The 17,584-nt window shown below is 44.6% G+C and overlaps 1 protein-coding gene and 1 long non-coding RNA gene across 2 annotated transcripts in view; one reads left to right on the top strand and one right to left on the bottom strand.

Moving 5' to 3' along the window:
• Window positions 1-1,491: 1,491 nt before the first annotated feature.
• On the bottom strand, window positions 1,492-15,866 carry LOC142572422 (uncharacterized). The gene is made up of 3 exons (XR_012826079.1): window positions 15,786-15,866; window positions 5,115-5,219; window positions 1,492-2,489 (listed from the first exon to the last, which is right to left on the bottom strand). It is a non-coding gene; the product is annotated as an uncharacterized LOC142572422 (long non-coding RNA).
• Window positions 15,392-17,584, top strand: part of LOC142572419 (solute carrier family 22 member 7-like) — a 115,178-nt gene continuing 112,985 nt past the window's right edge. The window contains exon 1 of the mRNA XM_075681513.1: window positions 15,392-15,736. The gene's annotated coding sequence lies outside the window, so the exon portion shown is untranslated. The remainder of the gene's footprint in view (window positions 15,737-17,584) is intronic.

The raw sequence follows: 17,584 nt of genomic DNA, 5'->3' as shown, positions 1-17,584 counted from the left end.
CTTCGCTGTATTCTTTTACAGCGAAGCTGTTAATGCGACTACAAGCGCGCGAAAACGTTATACAGGTACGTCAGTTTTCATGGTTTTCTGAAAAAAAAGAGTGCTTGAACACTTACGTAGCTTATGTTTTAAGGAATCACGAAGAATATTTGGGTCAAGATGCAGGAAAATTTGAAAGTGTCTGCGGTAAAAAAAGACGACTGCACTTCCACTATAGCTGTGAAGGTGGGTGCAAGCGAAGCTCGGGTTATTCAAAAGACTAGCGCAAAATAGCAGGGACAAAGACAGAGAAGACGACAGGACGAGCGCTCGCCCTGTCGTCTTCTCTGTCTTTGTTCCTGCTATTTTGCGCTAGTCTTTTGAATAATGATGACACACCAACTAGCTAGCCCAGCTTTCTGCCTTGATCGAAGCTCGGGATCCGCGGCTCTCTCACGGCGGGGTCGACACGTCGACGACAAGTCCTTTCTTGCGTGAGTTCTTGTTGTGATTCCAAGTAAATGGTGACTGCTACGTAAGTGATTTTTTTTTGCTTCTGCATTGTTCATGAACATATAAAGCTGGTAATGCCAAAACAAGAAACTGGTCACCGGAAGGGTCTTCAGCGTAACCAGTTTGTGCAGAAAGCATTCAAAAACCTTCGGAAATTATAAATTGCAAGTTTTCTACTCGTGCAAAAAATTAAGAGCAACCGCTAACATAAACCGGAGCGAAATTTCCATCTGCGCGTCAACTAGCATCGATCCGCTCATGAGCGACTGCCAACAAGTAGCTTCAGTTTCTTCGAACACCGCAGAAAAATGCGCCGCTCCAAACCGCGCCCTGTAGCTGTTTTGATAAGGATAGCGCTTGTTTCTGCAAAAAAATGTGTGCTTACCTCTCGTCCGCTGGGAAACGGAAAAATTTCGCGTTTGTGTTGCTCCCCGAGTTGCCACGCCACACAGCCGCACAGCACGCCTTGCGTCCTTTCCCGAGTTTTTCCGACATTGCCGCAATGTTCGCGGGCACAGAAAGGAGAAAATTTTAAGTGCACAGCATACGGAAAAAACATGCACGTGCATAGAAAGCGGCAGGAGAACACGAACAGCTTGGCAGCCGAAGCGATAAGAGCGAAAGCGCCACGATTTGGCGGTAAGAATGAAGCGCCTAGGTAAAGATATAGGATGCCGAAAAAGGAGATAGCCGAAATCACATTTTATTTCTACACATTATTGCATCATTTTATTTTATTACTGTGTAACTTGAAAAGATAAGGCCACACATGCAAAAGTTGATGAATTTTCCTTTGGGTACCAGTATCATGGCGACGCCTTATCGTCAATACGAAACTAGCCCCACTGTCCACCCACTGCTTGTAGCTCCCGTAGTCGGCGCCCTTCAAGCGACCTTGAGCCAAAATCCTGAGCTGCTATCCGGGCAAGACGAGTATGGAACGAGAACATCCGGGCAAGCAGTCAAAACTTAAAAAATGCGGCCTTTGGCCCCCAACTCTTTGTACAGGACCGCCTTACATACTCTAGTTAGTGCCCAAACAAGTTATAAAAAATGTTGCTTCCGAGTTCTTCCTAATATTTGTTCTCAATTTCACTCAAGCTGTAACTTGTAGTACGCTGAAATTTTATTTGTCATTTCGAATAGCGATGTTCAAAAGGCAGATACAGGGCACTATACACTTGGCTGTCATGTTTTGGCGCTGCGACTGGGTTGCCTGTGCTCTTTTCAACGCCAGCGGTCCGTGAGTTCCTCGGCGCGCCCGCCGCGCCGCGGGTTGCTGTTTGGTCGAGACGAGACTTGCAATGGAGGTTGTGTCGGTGAGAGGAAGCTATGGCGTCCATATGGACCAGTATACATTATGGCGTGGTACGGTGTGGTATGGTGGGGTCTGGCCTTGCGAACATGCACTACACCTATTTTAATATTGTGGCGAGTATCATCTCCAACCAATATAATTTGCCGGTAGCTTTTTCACGCTTACATCTGCTCTTGATTATAGGAGTGCCAGCATTATTTTTCATGTAAACCTCCAAAATTCTCGTGTCAGCCGGATTAGCAGTATTGTCTGTTGTAGAACATGAGTGTGTGGTAAAATGCGTAAGGAATATCTGGCGACGCCGGTCTTTGTTACTTGCAAACGTGAACCACGCGGTGGCCTGTGATGCATTGTGCGATGAAGAACATCGGCTTTTTCATGGAGGCGTGCCACGTTTGTTGTGATGTGGTAAAGTGTGCGGCGAAAAACAGCGTCGATATCGGCTCATACTTGTGAAGGGGAACGGACCACATTTTGTGTAGGTGAGTGTGTGCGTGGTGTACTACGCAATTAGCAATACATCTCGCTTGCGAGACACTCTGCACGCGTGTTGCATGTGATAAGGCTAATCGTAGTGATCAGGCGCTGATAGAACTCCAGGAGCCGTAGTTGTTGAACAGGTGAGAATGAATGAGACGCGATTATTAGTGAGCGCATGTATCTCGGTGCCATCTTCGCTCTGTGCAGAAGAGAAAGAAAGAAAAGAAAAAAAAATGGGGAAAAAGACTTTCATTTAGACATTATCTATCGGCTGAAACGTATGACTATAGATTAGTTCCTTCCATGTTTCAACCACTGTCGAAGCTGCGTGTATACATTTAACAACGGGGAATGCACAAATGGCAAACCACTGAAATTATCGCGTTTTAACGCAGATCTCATGGGTCTCAAGTAAAACTGAACTTTATATTTTTCTTTATTGCTATACTTACGTTTACGAACCGAACTTTATGCTGTGATGACGCACATAAACATGCAAAAGTTGGGTCCTTTAAATTTGACAGCAGCAAAGGGAGGCAGCTGACAATATGGAGGCACCGTGAAGGTAACGCGCAACGGGTTATGCATTTATGCATGCTTTCACTTTGTACATTCACACGATCATGACAAGTAATGAAAATTAACTTATGGTGTTTAACACTACTAAGCTGCACAGCGGCTTATGAGCCACACTGCAAGGAAAGGCTTCGGATCAATCCTGACAAGTTGGGGTTTCTTACCACGTTCCTAAAATGCGGTAACAAGTGTTTTTTGCATTCCTCCCGCATCTGAATTTAGGCGCCGCCACTGGGTACGGCTCCACTGAGCCCACGTGATGGCTATGGCTGATAGTTGTAGACTAAGTCGATCTTGCGTAGCGTTTAACGATACAGTGTAAGTGTCGCAACTACAAGTACATTCACGGCAATATGTAATACACATTTTTTGTCCCAAGACATTTTAGTGAACTGTCATTTCAGCAGAGGGAAAATGTGCTTCTTCTGTGGTAAAGTGCGCGCTTTCGAAGGGTAATCAATATTGGGGGCTGTTTGATGTACGCAAGAGGCACATTCTTATGACATCATGCATGCTGACTCAAGGGAACCATGCACTCGGCAACTCCATTATGCGTTGTTGTGCCGGTAAAACCGGGACGATAATATTTTTTAAGCACAGTTTCTAGATGCTGTCCCATCAAAAATAGCAATATGCCCGAAATACGATTGCGGCAGTTGATATACGAGCAGCGCTCCTATGCTGAGGGAACAAGGTCGTATGAACATTTTTTTTTTTTGCCAACCAGCGCCCACTTCGAACGTGCGGCAGATGGGAGGGGCACTTGCAGTGACGTCACACCGTTTGCAAAACAGGGAGATATCTACTCGGGGTACGATACGGTACGTTTCTACCTTTTCTAAAGAAACAAACAAACACTGTGAAAATTTAGGGCCTGAACTGCACTATAGAAGTGGCCGTACATCCAATCAACACTTTTGTGCTCGCCGCAGCACCTTCGTGGCTATGGCATTGCTCGAGGTAGCGGGTTGGATACCGACCGCGGCAGCCACATTTAGAAGGAGGCGAAACGCAAAAGCACCCGTATACTCAGATTTAGGTTGCGTTAAACAATCCCAGGTGGCCAAAATTAAAACGGAGTCCCCCGATGCCGCGTGCCTTATAATCAGATTGTGGGCTTACCCTGTAAGCCGCATAATTTAACTGATGTTTAACAGTTCTCCCTCGATGTGTTGCACCATGTGAGGCAACGACAGCGCTGACCTTCTCGCAGGGTATGTGAACAATGGCGCACGACAACGCCTCAAGCAAACCCGTCTCGCTTTGTGTTCTGTGCACTACGTAGACAAACCCAACTGCACGTAAGTGACGTTTAACATCAACTCACCACTCTAGCATTGCACTAAAGGACAATTTACGCATTCGCCGTAAACATCACTGGCTATTATCGCCTAGCAACGCAAACATCACAGAAAGCTTCGCTTACATCGATTCCCACAGTGCGTGGGATCCGCGTAATTTTTTTCTTCTTTTATGTTATGTGTTATAAGAGGTAATTAGTATTTAGTATGTTTCTGCGGCGTCCTTAGTAAACTAAAGAAAGGCACCTTGTTTATATTTCTTTAAAGCGAAAGGTAGGTTATGGGTTATACGTAGACGAAGTTATTAGTGTGTGGAGAAATGACGTCCTTAGCACTAAATTACGGAGCGTGTTAAGTGTGATTTACAAGCAATGCAGAATATACCCTCCTGTGCGATAAACTATAAACGCCATAAAGATCGCATATAGTGAGAATTGGAGGAATATTACGGTCGACGTTATCGCCAAGTAAAATATGTGTGGCTGAGTTACTGATTTTGGAAAAATTCCTTGACAAGTGTCCAGAAGCATTATATGCCTGCAAGGTTTCAAGCGGGCCAGTCAAATAGGGAAAAACGTTTTTAAATATATGATTTGGTTTCCGGCAAATGAAATTCTTATTAAAACTGCTCGAAATAAACAGCTTCGCTGGGAATTGGTTTGTGATCCTGCGAAGTCGCACAAGCCAGCTGCCTTTTTCTTCCGTGCCGTTCGCCCTACGGCACATATAGTTGTCTAAATAAAAGCGTGAAAGTCCTCCTTCCGCTGAAAGTACAGTATTGGCATAGCGAACTTATTGTCCCTGAGCCAACGCCTGTAACTGTCCGTCTGATTTGTTTGTAACTTGGGAGCTATTGATATCTTCTCTCGAGAAGTCATCGTTTTTACGTAGAGCCACAAGAGATGGTAAAACGCTGCTGTAGAAGCTACAGTACTAGAATAACACACCTTGGTCCGTTTACTGGGTCTTCAGGTGTTGGAACCCAAGCTCTGGTTACAGAAGGTGTAGGGGCTGCTCGTATTCTCCGAGGAGAGCTTTGTTGTATTTCTCATCTGCGAGCGCAAAAAAAAAAAATACCAAGAATGAGTTCAAATGAATCATAACCGGGCTATCGAATCAGAGAAAGAAAAACACCGAATCGAAAAACAATGATCCCAAACATCAAACTGTTGACTGCCAGAAGACTGCCAGCTGGTAGAGCAGCTGTTTCGTACGCGAAGGACATATCGACAGGGAGTCGCACAGCGTGTTGCTACGGCACTGGAACGCCCACAGTTACTACGAGTTCTTTTTCCGTATCGCTAGTTACAACGGGATGTTGCAACATAGCGGACTTCGCACTTGAGGCATTGAGTACGAGCACACGAAGCTTTACACCGGCTGGACAAGACGAGTTTCAAGGTAGCAGTTGCCGTAAGCAAAGTGTTCAAGTTCAATAGCCTTACTGCCGTAAAGACATCGCTAACGTCCATATGGTGTAAGTGACACCAAATATTTACTGGTAAAGACTGGAATTCTTTAAAACTCTGTTTAGCCAACGAATGGTGACAGTTACCATACGCAGTTATCCCATATCAGGTGGCACTGTTATCGTACTTGATATCGTGTTGCACACGGGAAACGTTTCCGTACAGCCTCTTAAAAAGTATATTGTGTATACTCTTTAGAAATTCTTGCCGAAGTATTGGTACCGTTGTATCGGCGCAGTTCTCAATTCTCTGTCAGTAGACGACGAGCCATTCCCAGAGCAGCAGGAAATCAGTAGACAGTCAGTAGTACATACACGCGAGCACCAAAGCACTTGGTCTAAAAAGCTCCACACGGTGTCATATTAACGTAAGGAATTAATTTAATACAACAAACACCAGAGAAAGAAATATAGATGTCGCACATGCAATGGGTATATCCATATCGACGCTCTGTAGCACTCATCTGGTCTGGCGCCGATCTTGGCGATGCTGATATGTAGGGAGGTATCTCTTCTCCCTTTTTATTATTATTATTATTTTTTCTTGCGCGCCTCTCGACGCGACCAGAGACAATGGAATGTATAAATAATATCGGCCTACCTATCGCAATAAGTCGCGCTTCGTTAGCCTCGCCCTGCTGTCTAGCATAAATTAGTTGCAGCTTTGTCCATCCAATTAACCTAGGTCGCGCCCATCACCAGTATATCGCGGATGATTCAAGTAAGTTTTTAGGCAGGTAGGATCCTCTGGGATTGTCTTCTGCGCTTTAAGGTGGCCTCAGCGCCTGTAGGATTATTTGACTCAGATATCTCATATGCTCGGTTGCTATAGTCGGAAGTTCATATCTTTTTTTTTTCTTTTAGCTATGTGTTTTTGAAGTGTTCCATTTGTAGCCATGTGACTGAGGCGGTGGCGTGGAGCAGAGAAGAACGTCCGGCCTCTAATCTGAAAGATCGTAAGTTTGAATCCTCCTCCAGTACACTACATCTACAGGCTTAGAGTGGCGCCTGACACCGGTAAAAAATGCCGAGAGCAAGTGAGGTCATACTAGTTCAGGTGCAATCAAATTAGGAAGGCCACTAAGCTTAAACCAAGACACTCCCTCACCAGAACAAGAATTGGCCTCCCTGGTGCCGTATTCGGCCACTATACCTCCCTCATGACTCCTACAATTAACCCATGGTTCTCAGTACTCAGCGGCTGCGTGGCAGCTGTACAAGGCGCCGGTCATATCTGCGACGCGGCAGAGGGTGCTAAGAATCTCTGGACCTGGACAGGCCGTCACTGCAAACTGAACCTGGCAACGTTCAACACACGGACCCTCTCGACTGAAGCTAGTTTAGCAGGACTCTTTGAGGAACCATCCGATATTATGTGGGATGTTATTGGCCTTAGTGAGGTCAGAGGAACTAGGGAGGCTTATACAGTGCTGACTAACGGTCACGTATAAGTAGGACTCCTAATGCACAAGGACATAGCGGGCGACATCTGCGACCTCTACAGCATTAATAAGAGGACAGCAGTAGTCGTAATAAAACTGAATAGGAGGTATACAATAAAGGCTGCACAAGCCTACGCCCCAACCTCCAGTCACGATGATGAAGAAATAGAACAGTTTTACGAACATGTTGAATTACCGATGGGAAAAGTTCAAACTCAGTTTACTGTAGTCATGGTCGACTTCAATGTAAAAGTGGGGATAAAGCCGGCTGGTGAACATGCAATTGGCAACTACGGAATCGATTCTAAGAACACTAGAGGTGAAATGTCGGTAGAATTCGCGAAAAGGAATAAGCTCCGAATAATGAATAACTTCTTCAGGAAACGTAGCAACAGGATGTGGACCTGGAAAAGCCCTAATAGAGAAACAAGAAATGAAATAGCCTTCATACTCTCTGCCGATCCCAGCATAGTGAAGGATGTAGAAGTGTTAGGTAGGGCAAAGTGAGGTCTACGATTTCCCTCAAAATGAAGGGAAAAAGAGTAAAATTATTTAAGAAGAAACAGGCCAACCTAGGCGCGGTAAGGGTAAAAGAAAACCAATTGAGGCTGGTGCTTGAAAACAAATATGCAGCTTTAGAATAGAGAGCGGAAGATGAAATAGAGGTAACGAGTGTAATCCTAACTAGGCTGGCCTCAGAAGCAGCAATTGAAGTGGGACGTAAGGTACTAAGGCAACCAGTCAACCTACCATACCAGTAAGTGCGTACCATACCACTACGTACATACCATATCAGTAGCTTACCAGTAGGTAAGCTCTCCCAAGTAACAAAGGACCTAATAAACAAACGACAAACATGAAAGTGTCCAACTAAAGAGATGAGATAGAATTCGTGGAAGGCACTGGAGTGAGGGTCAACGTCGAGTATCTCAGCAACCTTCAGTTTACCGACGACATTGTTCTGTTCAGAAACAATGCAGACGAGTTACAACGAATGATTGAGGACCTTAACAGAGAGAGTGTAAGAGTGGGGTTAAAGATTAATATGCAGAAGACAATGATAATGATGAATAACCGGGCCAGGGAACAAGAGTTCAAGAGCGCCAGTCAGCCTCTGGAGTCTGTGAAGGAGTACGTTTACTTAGGTCAATTAATCACAGGGAACCCTGATCATTAGAATGAAATCTATAGAAGAATAAAAATGGGGTTGCATCGCATACGGCAGACATTAGAGAGCTTTAGCTCAGCGGGTTTACGTTTCGCTCCGCTCGCGGTCTCCACCGTTGCGCCAGCGGAGCGGCTCGCGAAAAAAGAATTTTAGCTCGGCGGATCACTCACCCGCTCGAGCGGAGAGAGCGGGGCGCTCTGCTTCCCCACCTAGTGGTCCGAATAGGAGTTACTGAGAAATGAATTTCAATTACGCTTGCTTTTATAATGCAAGAAATGTTGAATAAAGATATATTACATGTTCTCAGTACATTATTTGTTAATAATATAATGAGTACTAATGTACGGGTCAGCGCCGCAGTCGCCGTCGTCGATGCAGAACTGCCGGCGTTCATGTTCGCGGCTGCCATCTTGCATTTCCCGCGCGCTTACGCACGCTCGCGCGCTGCGTATACCCTCCGCTGGGGAGTGCTTTCCAGCGGGCGTAAACGCTGCTCCGTAAAACCGCTGGCCGCCTCAGCGTTGTGCGCATGCGCAGTCGTGTCTCCGCTCGCCCGCTCCGCTCCGCTGGCCGTAAACCCGCTGGGCTAAAACTCTCTATTGTCAGCTCCTGATTGGAAGCTTACCATTATCATTGAAAAGAAAGATGTACAATCAGTGCATTTTACCAGTGCTGACATATGGGGCAGTGCCTTGGAGACTGACAAAGAAGCTTGAGACCAAGTTAAGGACCGCACAAAGAGCGATGAAACGAACATTGCTAGGCATAGCGTTAAGAGACAGAAAAAGAGTGGTTTGGATCAGAGAGCTAACGGGTATAGACGACATTCTAATTGGCATCAAGAGAAAAAAATGGAGCTGGGCAGGTCATGTAATGCACAGTTTAGATAACCGTTTGACCATTAGGGTTACAAAATGGGTACCAAGAGAAGGGAAATGCAAATGCAACTAGGCTGGCTTCAGTGGCAGCAATTGAAGTGAGAGGCAAGGCACCAAGACAACCAGTAGGCAAGCTCTCCCAAATAACAAACGGCCTAATAAACAAACGACAAGGAATGAAAGTGTCCAATTCAAGAGATAAGATAGAATTTGCGGAACTGTAAAAATTAATCAACAAGGCGAAAGCAAGGGATATTCGAAATTATAACGTTAGAAAGACTGAAGAAGCAGTAAAACATGGACGCAGCCTGAAATCAGTGAGTAGGAAACTTGGCATATGACAAACCAAGATCTATGCACTGAATGATAAGCAGGGTAATATCATGAGCAATCTCGAAGGTATAGTAACAGCAGCGGAAGAATAGTATACTGACCTGTACAGTACCCAGAGAAGTCAGAATGCCTCCATTCGAAGCAGTAATGAACAATGCACAGAAACTGCTCCTATAACTAGCGATGAAGTCAGAAGGGCCTAGCAAGACATGAAACGGGGAAGAGCGGCAGTAGAAGATGGAATAACAGTCAATTTAATCAGAGATGGAGGAGATGTAATGCTTCTAAAACTGGCGGCTCTCCACGCGAAATGTCTATTGACTGCAAGGGTCCCAGAAAACTGGAAGAATGCAAACTTTATACCAATCAACAAAGCGGGAGACATTAAAGAAATAGAAAAATTATCGGCAATCTTACTCCCATTATTGTATAAAATATTTACCAAAATAATCTGCAATAAAATAACGGCAACACTGGACTTTAGTCAACAAAGGGAACAGGCAGGTTGCAGAAAGAGATGCTCTACGATGGATCACATCCATGTCATCAATCAGGTAATTGAGAAGTCCGCAGAGTACAATCAGCCTCTATATATGGCTTTCATAGATTACGAAAAGGCATTTTATTCAGTAGAGATACCAGCAGTCATAGAGGCAAAACGTAATCAAGGAGTACAGGAGTACGCTTACGTAAATATCTTCGAAGATAGCTACAGATATTCGACAGCTACCTTTATTCTCCCCAAGAAAGGTACGAAGAGACCTATAAAGAAAGGGGTCAGATAAGGAGACACAATCCCTCCAATGTTATTCACTGCGTGCCTGGAAGAAGTATTCAAGCTATTAAACTGGGAAGGCTTAGGAGTAAGGATCAACGGCGAATATCTCAGCAACCTTCGGTTTGCCTATGACATTGTCCTGTTCAGCAACACTAGAGATGATTTACGACAAATCTTTGAGGACTTTAACAGAGGTAGTGTAAGAGTGGGGTTGAAGATTAATATGCAGAAGACCAAGATAATGATGTAACGATCCTCAGCTCTTGTTCCCGCGCAAGGGAACAAGAGCTGAGGATCGCCAGTCAGCCTCTAGAGTCGGTGAAGGAGAACGTTTACCTAGGTCAATTACTCACAGGGAACCCTGATTACGAGAAGGAAATTTACAGAAGAATAAAAATCCGCTGGCGCATATACGGCAAACATTGTCAGCTCCTGACTGGATGCTTACCATTGTCATTGAAAAGGAGCGAGTACAATCCGCATTTTATCGGTGCTGGCATATGGGGCAAAAATTTGGAGACTGGCAAAGAACCTTGAGAACAAGTTAAGGTCCGCGCAAAGAGCCATGGAACGAAAAATGCTTGGTATAACGTTAAGAGACAGAAATAGAGCGGCTTGGATCAGAGAGCAAATGGGTATAGCCGATATTCTAGTTGACATTAAGAGAAAAAATGGTGCTGGGCAGGTCATGTAATGCGCAGGTTACATAACCGTTGGACCATTAGGGTTACAGAATTGGTAACAAGAGAAGGGAAGCGCAGTTGAGGACGGCAGAAGATTAGGTGGGGCGATGAAATTAAGAAATTCGCAGGCGCTACTTGGAATCGGTTGACGCAGGACAGGGGTAATTGGAGATCGCAGGGAGAGGCCTTCGTCCTGCAGTGGACATAAGATAGGCTGCTGCTGCTGCTGATGATGATATTGCGAACAAACACCAGGAAGAACTTGGAAGAAATATTTTTTGTAACTTGTTTGGGAATAACTAGTGTATGTAACGCAGTCCTGTACAAAGGGTGAGGGGATCTCGTTTTGTTCTGGCAGCTTGCTCGGATGTTCTCGTTTGTGTGCCCGAATAACGGCTCTGGCTATTGGTTCAAGGTCACTCGAAGGTCGCCTACAACGGGAGCTAAAAACATTTCACGCTTAAAAAAAGATAATCTGGCTTTCCTACTGGAAACCTCGCTCGATGTTCACGCGCCCCAAAAAAGGGGCACTGAGGCTCAGTACCTGCTGTGCGCATACTGCACAAAACCCGCGTCTGTGTACCGGCGTTCGCGACCATGAGCTATTCTTTTCGGTGCGTTGCATATTCGTTTTTATACGCACTTCTTTTTTTTTTTTGCAGTCTGAGCGGGCTGCAAGCTGATTTAAAGGAAATCGTTTTTCGCGTACAGGTGCAATGCGCACAGGCTGCAGGTGTCGGCATTTGAACGCGTAAACAAGCGACCTATTAAGGCGAAATCAAGCGAGCCCCTCGCGACGTGTGACAGCACTGGTCTCACCGCAGACAGGTCTCGTGTGATTTCCCTTTCTCTGTAGGAAAGGTGGCGATCGACTGTTTCATTTCTCGCTCATCGTTAGAAGGAAAGCAAATATATAGTAAGTTATGAACAGTTCTTGAAGATATATATTTTCCTTAAAATAGTTACGCGTCAACTCCGGAAGGAAACCTGTAACTTGTTCGTCGCTTAGTGTGTTGTGAAACTCTCTGTCAGAAAGTGCTTGAATATTATTGGAAGGCCGTGGTACCGGAAGTAACAGTGACGCGTATAGCAGCGTAATCGTGCTAGGTTAGTCACGCTCTTAGGGTTCGTAAAACTGGCTGCACGATTAACCCGCTCGGGGTATCGAAAACTCGAAGCAGGAGCTTACGAAGCCTTCGAATGACGACTCCAGTCACCCTATATCCTTAATTTCAAGTGAAAAGTGTGCCACTTCGTGTTTTTTACCTTTCGATAGAACCTTCCAAATTAGCACTTTTTTAATCACAAAGATAAACAAAATTTTCTTCGGTTTAGCGGTGTTTTCATGATCTTTTGAGTATGCAAAAGTTTGGGCTAGTTGGTGGGTTATCCTTAATTATGCTTACAGCGCCAGGCTCCACGTGGATGAAAGAAGAGACTATAGGACACAGATAACGCTGTCTATGTCCTAGTCGCGCTTTTCGTCTACGGGAAGCCCTGCGCTGTAACTATTGAGTTTCTTCGTTCGATTTTGAGAATTGAAATCTTGACACTTTGAGACTTTCAGTACGCTGCCTGCTACCGAGCGATCGTGTAGACGGTTTACTTCTTTTGTACTCCTCCCTCTTCTTTCTTCTGTCCCCTTATCCCTTATATTCAGCAGAACAGTGGAAGCTGTGAATAAGGCAACAGTATGCCGTATGTGACATCACACGCGTTCTCTTTACATGCCGTAATGGTCCGAGTCATTGCTCGACTTGTTACATCGATCACTCTGAATTTTCTTTTGTAATGAATAAATTAAGGAAAATGCACCTAGGTGACCCTATTATTCACTTCCAAAGAATCCGCTCGAAAGCCAAACCTTACTTATGCACACGGGTGTCCTTTGTAGCGGCTGCAGGCGCATTGTATTGTTTCTGGGATGTGTAGTTAGTGGAAGCAGTGCCTCGTCATCCCGCACAGTCGGACAGTGTGAGTGCATGATGCAGATGGATGTATAACAGTCGCTGCTCATCCTTTACGGCTAGTTGCAAAATAGAATGGAAAACTAAATGCAAAATGAAATGCACTGTCCAAAACAAAACCTTTTCTTTTGCAATGGATCACAGTTCAAATAATAAAGCTACACGCTTAAAGAAGTTTACACCTTTTGGGTCGTATAGTCTGTTTAGAGGTGTAAAATAAGGACTGTGATAGCTGTGTCGCCTAAAACTTGAAATGTGTCCGGATTCTTTTACATCTAACAACCTCACAAAATGTTATTGAATGCCGCTGGCAGTCTTGCATCCTTCATCTCTTCGCCATTTATTGTTAGCCAAGCTGTTACCATGGCTTGTGAATGTCTATTAAGATATCAATTAAACTGTTTTTATTCTTCTTTTGGGTTCCCAGAAAACTGTTTATAAAAATTATTGTAATGTTCCCTTTTTCCTGATCTTAGATGATTGTTAAGTCGGTTTCAGAGTGTTTTAGAGCTTGAAGGAGTCTCCTCACTTCTAGATTTGATAAGTAACGCGAATAATTTGTTTTTTTTTAAATATTAAATCGAATGAGACTACGCGTAATTCACAGTGAACATGAAGTTTTAGTGGGTGGCGTATGTGTCCCAAGAAAACATTAATCATATATCACAATAACCTGTTCCAAAATTTTTTTGTAGGCTTCATCGACCATTGTTGAATTATAAACGGGGTCCCAGTTTACTAACGCAATGCGGCATCTTAAAAGGTCAATTGCCTTTTAGCCAGATGTTACTGCCTGCTGTTTGATATTGAAATTCATGTGGCAATGATCAGGCAATATGTTACACTTGTAGCTACATTTTCTCAATATAGCAACACCCCCGCTACGTTTCGAACAGTGGTTCAGATAAAAAAAAAGAAACAATCGTATTCCGGAAGGCGTATCACATCATCATCGCTAGGATAATAGGTTTCACATAATGCTCTCTTATCAAAAATATGTTAGTGATGAGGTAGTAACTGGTGCAGTTACTTTGCCGCGGGCTATTACCTATTTGCTAGCTGTTTACCACCTTCAATAATTTAGACTTAGGATAGGTGCTGCTTTTACTAAGGAATTACTAGGTTTCACAGGCCAGTTAGTAAAAGGTGCTATCTTGTGTCATCCATGGTCTATTATGCTGTGAAGGGACTGTCTTAATGCGTTGCTTAGATAAACTATGGTCCTTATCATTATGTTGGAATAATAGTTATGTTCTGCGTTGTGGCGCACACGTTGTACGTTACACAAATATAGGTTGATAAATTTGTTTATGTATTCAAATACATAAGTGTCCGCCAGTGCAACCTGCGCTCCTAAAGGCTATGGCTATATATACTCATAAAGTCGTTCTTAGAAATGTGTCGCGTGCAGTATCCCGATCATTCTATTGTGCGATGTGTTGTTCTCGTTTGATTTTTTTTTCCTATCTGTACGGACCTGTGTAATACATGCAACTTAAGCATTTTGCCCCGCATGACCCCGAGGTGCTATGATTTGGTTGGTGTTAAATACACGTCAACTGTACGTGTGACAATGTGGTCCTCGTTTTAAGGCGAAAAAGTGGCTCATACCCCCGATGGCATAGAAAAAAAAAAACACGTCGTCCGGCACGATGGTAAAAAACTATCATCATCAGCGATGGCTCATAAGCCCCTGAGCAAGCAAAAAATGCAGTGACTCATTCCTTTCGTAATGCAGAGGCTACAAGCACTCATCAAAGCGAAGCGTAAAGTGCATACATTCATTGGAATAACGCATACAACGTACAGAAACGCGGCGTCTAGTCGAGTGGCACAAAAAAAAAAAAAGCTAAGTGACCTTCTCAATGGCTCACATCTCCGTAAACAATGGCTCATATCCCCGTAAGCAATGGCTCATACCCTCGTAAGTAAGCAAAAAACGCAATGGCTAATTACACCATCTTCATTACACTGTCTTCAGCAGATGTGGTTCCAATATTATGCATTTTGGTGAGGAGAGGGGGCGAGTGGGAGAGTGAGGTTGATGTCCTGAAATAATACGGCAACTTTTGAAGGAACGCTTACAAATTTACTTACGTGCCTAAAACAGTGTAAACGAAAGTACTGCATATGCGGTGTCCTTAGAACAAGTTATCGAAGAAATAGCCGTAAGCGGTCTTGATATTCATATCTTATTAGGCACGTTGAAAATGAATGCCAGCGGCTGATATTTGCGTGGGATTCATTGGCGGGGCCTTGACGGATTACTCCGGTGCACGTTATCTCGTTCTGCAGCTTTCGCGGATACTTCTGTCAGTCTCTTTTATTTAACCCTCGGTGCGCCACCACTGTATGTCGTGTTGCTTCATTTTCCTTACTCTGCACACGCAGCAACTTCTCCGGGGCCAAGAGCCTATTTCTGAGCCACGGTCGGGGCCACCGCACGTCGTCACCGCCAACAACTGCGTGCCGCGCCTTGGCATCGTTACCTCATTCGCCGACGAGCGGCTGCTGCGTTTTGGCATTTTCGCCAAGTGCTCCATTTCGAACCCGCACTCCGACGAAGCACACTCTGCTTTACGCGGAAAAATTATGCAGCTAATCGGCAGGCAGCTATCTGCAAGCACTCGTACGTAGTATAAGATGCAGCCAGGACGCAGACCGGGAAGCGCTCAGATATCCGACCGATGCGAGCGACGTGAGTTTCGGATTACTGGCAGCCAAGACAAAAACTGACGCATGTACACGTCGGATATGGTGGCGAACGAATGTGCTCAGCGGACTGCGATCCTGGACATATAAAGGAACTCGGGACACTTTGAGCAGACTACGACACATCGTTGCTTCGTTACGTAAGTCGTGCGACTGCCACGGCGCGCATTGAATGAAAGTGACGTTTACCTTGAACGCCCTTGAGTGACAGCGCATGGGTGTCGTATCGTCTGTCTCTTTCTTTCGACGCCGCGTACCTCGTCGTCACCTCGCGCGCGCACAGTTTTGAAAGGGGCGACCGACCGCTGCCACCTGGAATGATTAATCGCCGAGCTGTTGACGTGTGCACTATCGCTGAGTCACGAGGGAGTGCCGTTAAGCGAAAGTCTTCCGCCTTCGTGCGCGTGAGTGGCGAAGGAATCATGAGCAGCTTTGTGCTTTTACTAGAGGAGATTTCCGATTTCACGTGCACTGCGTATTTCTTTTCGCATATTTTACTCGCAACTGCCCAACTGTAAGCGGCATATCACTGCTGCGGCTTTTGGTACATCGCACAGGACTTTGGAGAAAGCGCGCGATAAGATGACAGCGGGATTAAGGTCAATCAGAAGAAATAAATTTTTTTGCGGGCGAGCTCACTTCATTTGCGCCTATAGCTGCCAGTTATGTATTTATTTATTTATTTATTTACTCATTGATTGATTGTTTGATTCATTCAGTGCTATGCATACTGAGTTAAAGGAGTCAACTTCATTCAAGGCATGTATAACGACTATAGGCATTTTTAATTTTGAGCATCCCAATCAGTAGCAGATAGTTCATTTGTTTCTAGCACTTGTGAATGTTAAGCCAGAAGAGTAAGAATGGCTTGCCGAAAGAAATAACCGTAATAAATGATTTACGTCGTTATGTAGAGATCGCTGCCCCATTTCAGCAATAGAATGAGTTATCGGCTCGGTAAGGAAGACAGCTGCAGAATGAAGTAAGGTACAGCACTGGATGCAAGCTTTCAGATTAACCCCAGCAACTGACAAGGCTTGGCGAAGAAAAGGCGGAGGTGGGAGGCTTTGAACAGTACCAGTGGCGTAGCCAGAAATTTCATTCGGAGAGGGCTGGGGGCTCACGTTGAAGCTCGGCCTCTTTCTTACAGAATTTGCCGAGGGATCAAACACATGAATAATAACTGCGTTGCCACTACTAAAGATGCTGCAAACGTATTCTTGAACGCTACCCTCTGTCAAGGCAAGTAAAATATGTATTTTTAGATAAAAAATATACTCGTATGTCCCAAAAATTGTGCCAGAAATAACTGATATCAATGCTTCCATGTTTTTCGTCTATTGAATAAGTAAAGAAAATATCACACGAACTTTAGCACTACATCAGTTCGCAACCAGCAAATCAGTGCATGCCGCTGATATGAAAAATGTAAAGGCCATGGAGTGACCAAGTTGAGGACAAATATTTTAATGAAACTTTGTCATTCAAGAACCCTGGTTACATTTTTGTACATATACAACGGCCAAGGAAAAATCTCAATGACGCTGTCCTTTGTCCCCATGTATTGCGCAGGAGCAGCCGTCACCGGTCGTGTATTGTGAGTAATTGCACCGAAATTATAGTCGAAACAGGGCGCACATATAGAAAGCAATTCTGCAAAATATACGAGGGCGAGTCAAATGAAAGTGAACTAATGCGAATATACGGCTAACGGGGTACTTTATTGAAAAGTAGTCTCCATCAGCATTTAGACTCACGAGCTGCGTGATTGCCATGTCATAAAATTTATTGGGTTGCTGCTTTGTAAAGTCTGTACTGACTTTTTCACATCATTGTCCGACATCAATCTGGTTCCCTTGACCTGTTTCTTCAATTTCCCCAAAATTTGGAAGTCGCAAGGCGACAGTCCTGGTCTGTATGGCGAACGTTGCAGCGGTTCCCTACTTGAACTTTGCCCGTTTTGGTCAACCACATCAGCGACGTAGGGA

Source organism: Dermacentor variabilis, chromosome 2 (assembly GCF_050947875.1).
Source record: "Dermacentor variabilis isolate Ectoservices chromosome 2, ASM5094787v1, whole genome shotgun sequence".
NCBI classification, from domain to species: Eukaryota; Metazoa; Arthropoda; class Arachnida; order Ixodida; family Ixodidae; genus Dermacentor; species Dermacentor variabilis.
Note: the sequence above shows the minus strand (reverse complement) of the source record. Positions and strands in the feature narration are given on the sequence as shown.